Below are 14,964 nucleotides of genomic sequence, written 5' to 3'. Positions count from 1 at the left end.
GAACTAGCAAAACCAGTTCTTTCATATGGCCATAAACTAGTTCCTAAAGTTAACTAAACACATGTTTACCATTTACAATTTTATATTAGCAAGATGAACAAGATCTGAACTCAAGTTCTACAGACTATTAAAGCTTTGCATCACCTAAAAGCGGAAGCATTTAATGTCTTTTGCTTTCCCTACATCATTCCCGTTTCTGCAAACTAAAACCAACGACGAAATCCAACACAAATAGGATTTAGAATAAGATCACAAACTCATTAATAAATAATAAACGAATTATTACTTAATAATCTCCTCCAAGCCATCCCATGAGATAATGAGATTTTACCGAACTGCCCTTATTCAATTATCTTTTTGTTTAGTAAGTGCATCATCTTGATCATCATGAAATCCCCATGTATCTTCATCAACACCACTATTTTCCAAAGAACTCAACTATAATCATCCGGAAGTTGAAGACTACACATAGAACTCAAACTATTAATCGAAGAAGTAGATTCTTCCCATGCGTTAACATCATTATAAAACTGAATAAACGGATTTGAATGAATAACATCTGGACCACACTTAACTTTTGAGGAATCGAACACTTGAACTCTTCAGGCGGTGTACCCGACATATCCTTCCCACGATCAACATGAAAGTCAACCGTTTGGGACTTATAATCATGATTTTCCACTTTGTTGGATGCAATTGATTTTCCATACTTGTTAAGCAAATGTAAAAGGAATGATAGAATCTGCTTCTTTTGTTGTTTGTTGGTTCCCTCATCAAGCTGTCCTATAAGTTTTTTGATGGATCTTTGTTCAATTAGAAGAGCTTTTGAAGATGTAATTTTAAGCTTTTGAGCAGCTATTTGAATCCGCTCGTCTTCATATTCTTTTTCTAGACGGTTTCCAGTTCGGTATCCGTCAAGTATTGATCTAATAGCTTTCCCTGCCTCTTCTTCTGACGGGTTTAAACTAAATTCGAATACCCTAAGCTTCCCCATAATCTTAGAGATCTGCAGGCAACACTATTTATCAACTTTCTAGCACATGAAAGTGAGGCATTGCTATAAGTTATATTATTATTGTGATCTCACATAAATCAACTAACCTTTGATGCTAGCATCACCGGAACCATATTTTGGATATGGCTCAAACTCTGTTCCAATAAGTTCTTTGATTTTTTACATCTTGACAAAACCGTATTTCCTGTTAGTGCCTTACATGTTCAAAATAAACCAAGATCAAGAACTCTAATCTTTGTAACGTATAGAAAATTAAAAACCTTTCATATGTCAAGATCATACATAAAATTCCAATTCACATATGAACATATAATCTTTTTAACACACATACCAAGTAGAGCTTACTCGACTGACAGCAATCCCGAATCAACAATTTGGCTTTATCAATGCCACAAATTAATAAGCAAAGTGACTCGATCCCAGATGAGCTTCGAGGCTTTGCAGCTTCTATATCTGGGGATTACTTTATCAACTTGATCCACCAATTTAATTAACTCTATGCATATGGTACTATGCACCTATCTCACCAATATACCATAAAACAAATGAGCTCAATAGCTGATAATAAATCGAAAAATTTTAAAACTAATAACAGTTAGAAACAAATCAAAACCTTGATGTCGCATATTGATGGTAATTTCTCCACAGCTTCTGTACCATCAGTCCCCATGAGTGTAAAAGAATTATCTAATTCTGCAAAAAGGTTGATATTTTTTACCAACTTTGTCTCTTTGTTGTAAATAATGGTTTTCTTATGAAGATGCAAAAAAAATATATATACAAAACAATACAGCTAGCAAGAAATATGAGTTATTGATAAATTGTAGGAATGTAAAGCTAAAAGATTAGCATATTTAGCACTTGTAATATGAAGACTTAAACATACCAAATAAGGGCAATACAGAGTCGTCTTCGAAAATCGAAAATTTTTTTTGGGCTAAGACGTAAAAAAAAGTTGGGCCTTAAGTAAAACGGTTTTTGGTGGGTTTAAACAATTAAATTTGTAGATAGGCTTACTTGGTTATGATTTAGGTTTAAACATTAAAAACACATAGTTTTTTTCATATAAATATATATATAACTTTTAAAAAAAAATTCAGGTCTACTGGGTGATCGGGCCGGAGACCATCAACCACCCTACCCTCCTATCCAAGCCGACCATGGGGCAATAAAGATTAAACATTTAAACATACCTGTAGATTGTGATCACCACAATCACTATGCTCAGCTGAATACACCCAAATAACCAGAAATCCCTATTTCATAAGATGATAAAAGCCTAATTCATAATTGTACCCAAAATGTTATATGTTTAATTTTAAAGAAACCCGTCACTCAAGCCTCTTTTTTTGTAGGTATCTTGTTTGTTTCATAAATAATCAAGAAATGGTACACAAGAAGCTTTCTTGATCATTTTACGAAGGGCAAAATCGCGCAGTCAAAGCCAAAAATAATATGAAGTATTGATGAATATGGCAGCAATTTGTTGTTGACCAAAGCCAAAAGAAAGAAGCCAAAAAGAAATTTAAGTGAGATTTAGGGGAAATTCATATTTCCTTTACTCAAAGCACATGACCATTTATAGGCTTAATGGAAATAACAACGAAACCATAAAATAAAGGAAGCACTAAAGCTTCCCACCATCACTAGATAGTGGAAAACTACCCACTATTACTAATGAATGGAAAATAGTAATTAATGGGAAACTAGTAGGCAATGCATAAGGACATGACGACGAGTAATAGCACATGGGTGACGATGCATGGGCTTACGTCGCACATATAAGGGGCTACCATCAAAAGTTTTAATGTCTCCAGAAATCAGTTTTCTTTTTAGGCTTTATTATTGGTCCCTTAATTGCAGGCTTTCGTTAGGCCTTGTTACAAAGGCCCAAAGCTAGGCGCACAAATTGCACAATTAATCTACTGCTTAAAGGCATAAAGCTAAAGCCTACCGAGTTGATTTATCTCCAAAACGTTACCATTTTTCATCTTCATGTTTCTAGTTTCATTTACATCTTTTATACTATACACTTCTTTTAACCCTTTTAATTTTCTCATAATATTCCATTTATCATTTGTTTTTATTTTTCTCATATGCGTTTGTTAATTTCAGTTTTAATGAAGATGAAATTGTATTCAAAATAAAATATTTTTTTTATTATCATAAATCATGTAACGTACAGGCAGGCCCGGCCCAAGAGGAGGGCGATGAGGGCGACTGACTCAGGCATACTCTCCCAAAAGGCCCGTAATTGGTAAAAAATAAAATTTATATTTTGATATATAATCGTGTTTAAATATAAAAGTCTACAAAATGACTCTTTGGTTGCATGAAAAATGCTCTAGTCTATGGAAGCAAATGTTCAATTCCTACAATTATTGGTTTTTTTTATATAGAAAAAAACTTTTATTTGTATTTAATATGAGTATTTTTTTAGTAAGATGTTTATTATTATTTGTTTGTTTTGGGCTTTTGAAAGGCAACATTGTTGGTAAAATTGTCAAATTATCTATTACATAATTGAGAACGCAATTTTAGGGGGCCGTTTTTTTACTCGTCCAAGGCACCAAAATTTTAAGGGGTTCTCGGAGACACCCTGGGTATAGGTACCGTAACAACTCCGTAACAGAATAACATATTTCCATGATAATCAATCCACTGCTGACCACAAAACCAACACCAAAAGAAAAATCTCTCTCTTGGTTTGTTAGCATCTTAATGTGTAGTTGGTTCACTAAAAACACATATTTTAATAGTGTTTAGATTGAGCCTCTTATTGGGTAAGTTTGGGAACTATGCTAACCGGTTCAAATGCTATATTTTAATATGTCAAACTTCTTAATGGTTCAGCACAAGATTGCTAAACAACCACTCTATCACTTTATCCCTCTTCAATGTTCAGAAGACTTAACGTTTCCTTGTAAAATTAAGTCCTTTGCATGCAAACAAGATGACTTTATTTTACTTGGTGTTGAAACTAAACTAGAGATCCACTTTTTCAATAGTCGATACTTCTTTCTCCTTGATGGTGGCACCCTTCATCAATCTTGTTTTTTTTGTAGATTATTAGCATTAAAGACAATTTGAGTTCAAATGTTTCTTTATGTAAGAAAAACATACTATCTCAAAGAAAATTATACAAAAACTTAATTGTAAGAAAACTTTGTGGCACCAAAATGCGGTGATGGTCCTGATGGATCTAAGGACTAAGGCTAAAGTGGAGATATTAAAATATACAAGTAAGTTTCACCTTAGCTACGACCACAACGACCTATAACTTTAACTGCATGTGAAAAGTAAATAAAATTTAATCCATAATAAAAATAAAACTAAATATGTCTCATAGCAAGACAAGGTGGAGAGAAGGAGTAAATGAGAAATAGTAAGTTGCAACTTTTATATGTTAATATATGAAAGCAATGCTTCACTAGGAATATCAATATCATATAGTCTATCAATATGCAAAATATAAAATTCTCGTTTGAAGCCACATATCTTTTATCGCTACCATTTTTACCTTACAACTTGGACAAAACATTTTGGTCCATTAGTGTCCTTTCTTGTCTTTAGATTCCTTGAAAGATATTTTCATATTATGTACTTACATTGCGAATGCTAATTAGTAATTAACTACCGTAATACACCTCCTACTAATCAATGTGCACACGTAAAAACGAGTAAGAGTGATTAGATAACAACGTTAAATTTTTTTTTTATAATTGTTGTATGTGCTTGTATAATAATAACATAATATATTAGGATGGGCCGGATGGCAACAAACGATCGATCAAAGATTCTTGGAAGCCCTACTTTTCAATAAATTTTTTGATACGATAAGGATTCCAAATATAGGAAAGATTTATATACCTAAAAAGACATGTATAAGAATCATCTTTAATTTTTAATTTTCTTTTTCTATTTTCATAAAATTATGCTCACAGATATTACTATTTCCAGCCTAAAATACTCTTCACTAGAACAGAATTACATAAGAATTACATAAAGATAAAAAACCATATATTATTAATATTTTCCTTTTGAGTCGTGTATTCATTTTGTAAAGTTCTGATTTCATATATTACAGTGTTGTAAGACGTTTAACCTTACACATAAAACCCATCAAATCTATATAGTTTTGATAAAAAAATCCCTAAAAACTAAAAAGATAAATAAACATATGCTCTCTGATGCTTCGTTGCAAACCCAAAAACCCTCTAGGTTGTTCAGTCTGTGGTGATCGATAATTAACAAGGACGAAGACTGATGCAATAGAACGCAAAGCAATTTAGAAGATTAATTATTTAGAAACATGAAGGTATTTCATATAGCTCTTAGATTCTTGATTATGATTGTCTCTCTTATTCCCTCCACATTTACTAAATCAAAAGGTGATCATCAGCAATGTTGTTAATCAATCAATCTATCCTAAGAAGTTCTTGTACTAATTAATAATTATCCACGTTTTGATAATTATATTCGCTTGTTGATGATCAGTTTTAGTGTTCCAATATTCATCTTTTGTTAATACAGAACATGTATACCATAATGGATTCAGAAGTTCAATAGAAAAGGAAGCTTTTGGAACAAATCTGATTCAACATATATATTTAAATGTTTAAAACATAATATTTTAATATATTTAATAAAACACAATTTATAATATTTCTATAATACACTTCTCCTTCTCTCTTAAATCAACTTCTTTATATATAAAGAATCAAATCGCTGACTCTTTATTATTTTTTTGAATGGCAATATAACTTACTGCTAATAATACTACACCGATGCTTATCATGTAACTTAAATTCTCGACCTTAAAAAATGGACTACCTCTCAGACTAAGGGGTATATAGTATCCTCCTCAACACCATTCTCTTCATTCGTCACGTCAGCGCCATATCAGCCCCCCCTCATTCAACATCACCCTTCAACCAAGAAAATACACCACTCTACATCATTCTCCATTTTTATTTTTTTAAATTTATGTAATGTTCGAACATTAACAATTAAATTTAAGAGTTAATGACCATTTTCGTCCCTGTGTTTGCTACTTTCGCCACTTCAGTCCAAAGTTTGAAATTTTGTCAATTTAGTCCTCATAGATTTAAATCTTAGCCAGTTACGTCTCATCCGTCTAACGGCATCCAACTATGCCGTTAGTTTAAGGGTATTTTTGTCTTTCTCCTTTTTATTTTGAGTTAATGGTCATTTTCATCCATATGGTTTGATACTTTTGCCACTTCAGTTTAAAATTTGTCAATTTAATGTTCAATTTAATTCTTTTATTTTTATTTTTTTTTGTTTATAACCCTGAAGAGCATAATCCAAGCCCAAAACAATCGAGCATAAACTTAAACATGTCTGCATTTACTCTGTCGAAGACAATAATCATGCCCCCTCCCCTCGTATTTAGTTTCCAGACGGTTCATAAATTCTCCCTCATGATGGAATTCAATGGTAAAGTGGTCAAAACAATTCCCTGAAACCGAATTGTACAGAAAAAACTAAAAATCATTTCTTTGATAAATGCATAATAGTTAGGGTTTAGACTAACATATTGTAACGAAAATCTGGGTCGAAATCAACTATTATACATTAATCAAAGAAACGTTTTTTAGTTTTTTCTGTACAACTCGGTTTCAGGGATCTATCTTGACCACTTTACCATTGAATTCCACCATAGGGGAAAGTTTAGGAAATGTCTGGAACTAAATACGAGGGGGGTACGATTACAGTTGTCAACAGAGTAAATGCATACCTGTATTGGAGGTTGCTCGATGGTTTTGGGCTTGGATTATGCTCTTCATAATTAAAGACAAAAAAAATAAATAAAAAAATAAAATGAATTAAACCGAACATTAAATTGACAAATTTTCAAACTTCGGACTAAAATGACAAAAATATCAAACCACAGGGACTAAAATGACCATTAACTCAAAATAAAATGGAAAAAGACAAAAATACCCTTACATTAACGGCATAGCTGGATGCCGTTAGACGAATGGGACGTAATTGGCTAATATTTAAAACTATGAGGACTAAATTGACAAAATTGTAAATTTTGGATTGAAGTGACGAAAGTAGCAAACCACAGGGACGAAAATGGCTATTAACTCTTGACAAATTTTCAAACTTTAGACTGAAGTGACAAAAGTATCAAACCATAGGGACGAAAATAACCACTAACTCAAAATAAAAAGGAGAAAGACAAAAATACCCTTAAACTAACGGCATAGCTGGATGCGTTAGACGGATGAGACGTAATTGGCTAAGATTTAAATCTATGAGGACTAAATTGACAAAATTTCAAACTTTGAACTGAAGTGGCGAAAGTAGCAAACCACATGGACGAAAATGGTCATTAACTCTAAATTTAAACTTACAACATTACAAATAACATTATCAAATCCGTATGTTTGGTTGTCACCAAAATAAAACATGTTCGATCATAAACTCCATTGCATGTAGAAAAAAATCTGTATTGTCGGACGAAGAAGAATTATTCATTTTGATTTTTTGATTATATGATTTTGGTTAAAATATGTAGAAATGGTTTGAGAATTGTTGAAATGGTTTGAGATTGGTTGGAATGGTTTTTAAAATATAATAAATTCAATTTTTTTTTAATTTTACCGTTGTCAACGGTCAAATGGGCCCCACATGAAACCCTCACTGACGCGACTGACCATCCTCAGTGAGGTCAGGTCACGCGTGACTAAAAGGAGGGGCGGGGCGGTGTTTGCATGAGACCGGTGAGAGGTGAGTGGCCAAGTGGCTGTCACTTAGGACTAGTAGGGTTATCCACTAATATATATCACTTAGCCTTATAACATCAAGATAACATTGGATCAAATGTCATTTGATAGCTGCTTTTTAAATAAGGGAGAAGAAAATGAAAAGACGTGTATTTTCCTAAGTTTGATAAGTAATGGAAAGGTTTATACCACAACACTCTAATCTCCATGATGGCGCCAAACACATTCCCCCCTCTAGTGCCATCTCAACTACGGCGCCATCCCCTCTTGGTGGATGGGGTGCACTTCAAATCCACCAATCATATTCAAACATGTACACACATATTTATTTACATTTTAATTTTTTTATTTTGAATATTAGTTAAACCAAGTTAACCACAATGCGCTAGTTAAGTTATAACTCTTTTGCCTACATGGTAGTAACGTGGCATGAAAACTAGCTCTTGCTAGTTATTCCACAACACACAACTTAAATATAATTTGTTATACTAATTACCTAAATTGTACATACATGTAAATGTAAAAAGTATTTAAAATAATAACTTATCTTGTAAATTAATCAAAATTTGATTGACATTAATTTTTTTTTTTCTAAAACAAGTTTATATAATCTAACTTTTACCAATTTAATGAGTAATGATCATTTTAAATAGTTTTTTTTTTCAATGTATATATTCTATACAAAGACTTTAATATAACTACAATGTATTTTGCTCGAGTGATCATTTTCATATTTGTTTGACTTATTTAAGAACTTTAATATTCCACATTATGTTTAGTGATATTTTGTAAAATTAAATATGTTTTTTAATATATATTAGCCCTTAAATGAAAATATGTATATTTGATATTATGAAAATATGTAGCTTTTTCTGCAATTGGTGTGCAAAATAGCTTTTTATTTGGTTAGAATATAATGGCACCACTTGAGCTTTTGCCTGGTCAACGTTATTAGCTAACTGTCTTCATCCAATAGCAACTGTTGGAGATAATACGATGAGTGTGGCTTCCACTACCAAAAAATGGTGCTTCGATCATATTCAGTTAAGATTTTGGTGGTGCCTATTAAAATATTATGTCAACTTGGACTACATAACATATATAGGTTCCTCAAAATATCCCATTACATAATCAACAAAAAAAAAATAATAGAATGAATCATAAAAGACGGAAGAATCTGGCCAGTTGTTTCATGTTTGAAGCAGTATACATCAATACTATTCGACCATAATATGATATATTTAAAACCAAAATCTAATTATAATAAACATCAACAGAAGTTAGGAGTTGTGAAGTACGTGTTTATTTGAGATATTGTGATTTCTAGCGTCTAGGAACTACGGGGTTTCTAGAAAGCTTCCATTGGGTTCCAAATCGGCATCCCTATGGGATAGAGTCCATAGCACCTATTATCGAGTGGCACCCACAATGAGAAAAAAAAATAATTACCATGTTGAAAAGGCTTTAGAAATCGCGTTTGATCTGATTCAGTTGTTTGGTTCGTTAGTATATCCTGACAATAGGTGGGAACTAATTATATGTGGAAAATTGTCTTCTAATAAAAACTATGATCTTTGAAAATAAATTAGAAAGCAATCTATAAGGCCTGAACCCAAACTCAAAAAGGTTTAGGGAAATATTGATATTTCGCTTGATTCCAAATCCGACACAAGTAAAAGAGGTGCAACATCATTATTAGTGCATGATATGATTGTACACATTTTCAGTCCTAATCCAAAAGACATGTCCATTAGTATTATATGAAAACCGTCAACGCTCTTTGACTTGCACAAATTAAACTAACTAGGTAATACCGGCCGCGTTGCGGCAGCGGGTTCGTATCGTCTAAGTTTATTACGTCACCGATACCAAAACAAATATATAAATTTGTAAACGCCCGGAAATCGGTATGCATACAAACTTATAATCGAAAGAATAAGAATTTGGTCAGTATCGGTTAGGTTCATTACGTATTGGCACTAAACCCAAAAAAATTTAAGTTTCTAAACACCCAAAAGTGCATAAAGACACATGCAACTTATAATCAAAGTGATACGAATTTGGTCACCATCGATTAGGTTCGTGTTGGTATATGCATTATACCCTTAATATAAACTAATAGACGTCCAAAATAGTATTGAAACTCGTATAGCCGGTCAGTAAAAGACGGGCAATGGCGAAACGACGCAAATTCGGGTGGTGTTAGCTACGTTTATTATGGTACCGAAACTAAACCAAAAAACTAATTTTGTCAAGTTATTAAGAAAAAAAACACGGTCGTTGCGTTGGCAAAGTGATTCGAATTCATTCGGTAGTTGACACGAATTCGTTCGGTATCAATTAGATTCATTACAATTTAAAACAAAAAAATACTTATATATATATATATCTATAATATATATAAACGAAGATTCAAAAATCCTAGGTGTCGCGATGTGGTCGCTCCCCCTTTTTTTGGAGCCACCAGATTTGCTTCATTCTTAAATGGTGACTTCTCATCGATTTAACCCGGTTTTGACCCGTTTAAGGTTTATATTTCGCGGGTCATGATACACTTAAATAGTTAAATGGGTCAGAACACCTCCTTAATCATTTCTTCTCTACACACACATACGATGGCCATCTTCAAACACCTTATCCAAATCATTGTCGCGGTCTTCTGTTATCCCAATCCCAAATCTTTGCTCGCCATCTTCTGCAACCAAAGACAGTCTCCATCGTTGCCTCTTTCAAGCATTATTGCTCGATTTCGAACCCTGCAATATAACCCCAAATTAACAAAACCCTAGACCTCAATTCCGGCCAAAACTCTGGAACCGTGGAGGTGATCGTTTGAATTCCGGTGGCTATTGGAATTTCCCTACTTATTCTTCCGACGGTAAGTGTTTGTTTGTTACTGTGCTTATCTCGTCCAGAATAAAACAGGCCTTGTGTATGCTTTGAGTTTTATTTTATTCTTATTTACTTTTGGACAGATTATTTCTATGTCGAATACATATCCATTATTATTAACTGTTTTTAATGCTACTAACGATTTTTTTACGTTATCGATTCTTGTAGATGTGGTCAAATTATGAGACGAGATGATCATCACAAGTTGTCGGCTGCTCAGACTTTCTGCCTTTGTATGCAATGTGCTGCTATATTCTTTCTTAAGTTTGGTTTTGTTTCTGAAACTCGAAATATATGAAGCATACTTAATTAAAGAACACACTTTGATTTGTTATTTAGTAATTAAATATTTTAAGTAATAGATTTTTGCTGAAGGAAATTGTAACATCCTAAAATTTATAATGTTGAATAAAGAAAGTTACGTTTAGTGATTTCGCGTTATTAATTAATTAATATCGAGTAAAGAACGGATCATGGACTTAGATTAATTGAGATGGGTTAAATGAGAATGGGCCTTAGGTCCATGGGCTTTAAGGGATATAAATATCCCCTAAACCAACCTAAAACCCTAAACCCTCATTTCATTTCCATCATAATCTCTACAAACTCCAAACACACACACACACCATAAACGAGCAAGATCCGAGAGAGAGTAAACGCTAGTTGGTATTAGATCTTATTACACGAGATCTAGAGTGCATAAACAAGCTAACCAAGATCGAACGAGCGCTAAAGGTATGTTCTTGACCTTTAAAGTTTACGTAGTATTGAACGTTTTTACTTAAAGGTCCAAGCTTTATAGTATATACGGGATATATATACGACCGAAAACGGTTAGGGAACGTAGTGGGTGATGTCGAACCATAACAAGGGTATTAAAATCGCCAAAATGTTTGATAAAAACCAAACCCGTAGCTGAACTGGGCAACTTCGCCTGCAAAGCCATAACTTCGCCTGCAAAGCTTAACTTCGCCTGCAAGCTTAACTTCGCTTGCAAGCAAGTTCGCCTAACTAATTAACTTCGCCTAAGTTAAGTTCGCTTAAAGTTTAACTTCGCCTAAAGCTAAGTTCGCTTAAGGTTTAACTTCGCCTAAAGCTAAGTTCGCTTAAGGTTTAGTTTCGCCTAAAGCTAAGTTCGCCTAAGGTTTAACTTCGCCTAAAGTCAAGTTCGATTAGAAAATAAATTAAAAACCTAATGAAAAATGTGTTAAGACAGTTAATGGAAATAAAAATTTTCCATTAGGAAAAATTTTGGACAGATTATTTTTTAATTTTTCCATAAGGTTTAACCCAGCCAGGGGCTCTGCCCCTTGGACCCTGCTAGGGGCTGCCGCCCCTAGACCCCGCTGCCGGGGGCGCTGCCCCCGGACCCCCGTTCGTTGTGGGTCATATAAAGATAGAAATACAACATGAGTAGTAGTAGTTAATTGATACGTGTAAATATTATACAGTTAGCCGTGCACAGCTCAAAAAGGGAATAACTATTAACGGAGAGCGTAACGGGATTCAGGTGAGTTTCTAGCCCCATTTATGTGTTATGTTTTCGGGGCTGTGTGCATACTCAATATGTTTGTTAATACGCTTATCCTAAGAGATAAGTGTATGCCTTATGTGAATAATGTGAAATGTATGAATGATTGCTTGATGGTACGTGAATGATCTTCGGATATTGCACGAACTGTCAGGTTGTAACGCTATGTATAAGGTAAAGTATGATATGTATGCTTATGTGTATGAATGTGATAAAGTTAATAAAAGAAGGAAAGGATGGTTGTATGGTTGTATGGTTATGAAGAGGGTACCAGGCCCTAATAATACTCGAGGTATGATGTATGGTTGTATGGTAACGAAGAGGGAATCGAACCCTACTAATATTCTATAACTAGGGAACCGAACCCTACTAATATTCGAGGAAAGAGGGTACCGAGCCCTAATAATACTCGAGGAAAGAGGGTACCGAGCCCTAATAATACTCGAGGAAGGAGAGTACCGAGCCCTAATAATACTCGAGGAAGGAGGGTACCGAGCCCTAATAATACTCGTGGAATGTAGGGCGTAATGCTCTTTATAACGTAAGATATGAAAGCAAGTTAATACAAAAGAAAGTATGAAAGTATGATTGAAAGAATATAAGTTTATGTGTATTGTATAATGTATGATTAACTAGAACTCACTCAGCGTAGCTGACTTTTAGTATGCACGCAGGTGAGTAGGATGAGGCAGCTCGCTTGAGGAGACACGTAGCACTGAATAAGAGGCTGGCATCGGAAGACTCAAGACGTTTAAGTTTAACGCTTTGTTTACTTTGAAAGACAAGATGTTGTTTTAAGACAAGATGTGTTTTGTTATGAAATGTTTTATGAAAGCTTTTATATTCCGCGAATGTTTTAATTAACTCTGATATTTAGAACTGCGTTTATGAGTAAATCCAACACGAAAGTAGGGCTACCGGTAACGGGGCCTTACAGAAATTTTTAAAAAAGTTTTATTTCAGCAAGATAAGAATAATAACAACTATAGGTTTTTGTTTATTATTTAATGGGTTATTATTGAGTTCATGCCTGTTATATTGTATACGGATAACACATAATGTGTGAGTTTTTTTTTTCTTTGGTTTTTGTGTGGGAAGGCAAAGGTTCTGTTGCCGAGATTTGAACCCGGGTCTCTTGGGTGAGAGCTGTGTTTGTTTGGGGATAAAGTAAGTTTAAACTTTAAACTAATCAGTGTGAAGGTTATTGAAAATATGTTTTTGATGTACTCTATTATAATCTGCTTAGTACGGTTATATTAGGTTTTCAAGCTTCAATTCAGTAGGTAATTGTTAAATTATGGGTTTGGGCCGTTAACAATGGGTTCAAGGCTTTGATTTGTTAACATTTAATGAACGTAATCAAGGAATTAACTCATCAAAAGTCAATTGACTGCACTTACTTTCCTTTGATATTGTTTTGGTATTCGTCTTTTCTAAGCTTATCTTTTTTTTAATAATATTGTTTCCCAAGCTTATCTAAACGAAACTAATCAACTAAGGGGTGTTATTCCAGTATTTTATCGGGGCTCTGGGTTCCTCGGATCAGGTTCTTATGATTTTGGCTTGGTGAAAATATTTAACCGACAAATTTTTATTTATGTTCGTTCGTTATGAAAATGAATATGAAAATGTTTGGATTCGTTTATGTTAACATTAACAAGTGGGTTAGTGGTGGGTTACTGACATGTTTATTATTTCTCAAAATTATAAAATGACATAGCTAAATGGTTTAAGCGAACATAAAGAAACAAACAAACGCAAATAAACGAACATATAAGTTCTCAAATACTCAAGATGATAGGATAATGAGGTGTGGGATTTATAATGCTTTTTCTTGAAGTTTCTAAATTATAAAAAAAATAACTGATTTGTATGTTTTTTGCTTCTGGCAGTACTTATGGCTTGATTTCTATTCGAGTTCAGATAAACAAAAGCCCGAGTCAGGTAATCATTTTTAGGTAAATTCTGATTACAAGTTTGTTTTCTTTTGCCTAACCTCAAAGACTACATCAACTGGTAATTGTAATATATGTTTTGCTAATCACACGCACACATAAAATTAAATAAACATGCACATGTACTTACTGGAAACAAAGTTGTCACTTCAACCTCTCTTCTACAATATTTGAGTTTGATAATCATCGAATCAACATTTCTGCAAGGTATGTATCTACAAATTGTTATCATCTTCACTTTTGTTATGTCAATCACAAATTTATAGTCCGTAATTAAGCTTAATTCCTTTTTTACAACAATTAAATCTTAAGCCTGTCTTTTATGTCATATAATAACTTATCTTTCTCTTTTGGATATGCTCTTGACAGAGGTAAGTGTTTTCTATTTGGTTCTTCGACCCCCTAGATATTGTTGGTATGTTCTATTATCTCTATGAATAATTATGTATTCTGAGTCACTTGAAGTTTTGTGACCTTTTTAATCAAGTAATTTTGGTTTTTACCTTTTGGGCAGAGGATGATACAAGCTTAGATACCAACTCTAATGGAATGTCATAGGCCGTATATATAATACTGATTGGCATTTTGAATGTGAATACTTGAGCTGTTATTTGCTTTGTTTACCTCTCTAATGTAGTGGCTCATAATATTTGGAACTTGAATATAATGTGATCTTCATTTGCTCAGGTTGATAAAAAATCAATCTTAAATGGATCTTATTATGTGAGAGCTCAGATTTTATAACATTTTTGAGTATGCATGATGGATGAACCTCTTAAAATATGTTTTTTCTTCATTACAAGAAGTTAGATA

General features: G+C 33.3%; 1 pseudogene across 1 annotated transcript; it reads right to left on the bottom strand.

Annotated features, from left to right (window-relative positions):
• Positions 1 to 413: 413 nt before the first annotated feature.
• On the bottom strand, positions 414 to 1,685 carry LOC143551239 (U-box domain-containing protein 6-like; annotated as a pseudogene). The gene is made up of 4 exons (XR_013138467.1): positions 1,629 to 1,685; positions 1,347 to 1,533; positions 1,102 to 1,209; positions 414 to 1,006 (listed from the first exon to the last, which is right to left on the bottom strand). The product of XR_013138467.1 is annotated as a U-box domain-containing protein 6-like (transcript).
• Positions 1,686 to 14,964: the final 13,279 nt, after the last annotated feature.

This window comes from Bidens hawaiensis, unplaced genomic scaffold, assembly GCF_021521415.1.
Source record: "Bidens hawaiensis isolate Kalapana, Puna unplaced genomic scaffold, B.hawaiensis_p1.1 tig00016275_1, whole genome shotgun sequence".
In the NCBI taxonomy this organism is placed as follows: Eukaryota; Viridiplantae; Streptophyta; class Magnoliopsida; order Asterales; family Asteraceae; genus Bidens; species Bidens hawaiensis.
The sequence above is the reverse complement of the archived record's forward strand: the minus strand, read 5'-3'. Positions and strand labels throughout refer to the sequence as shown.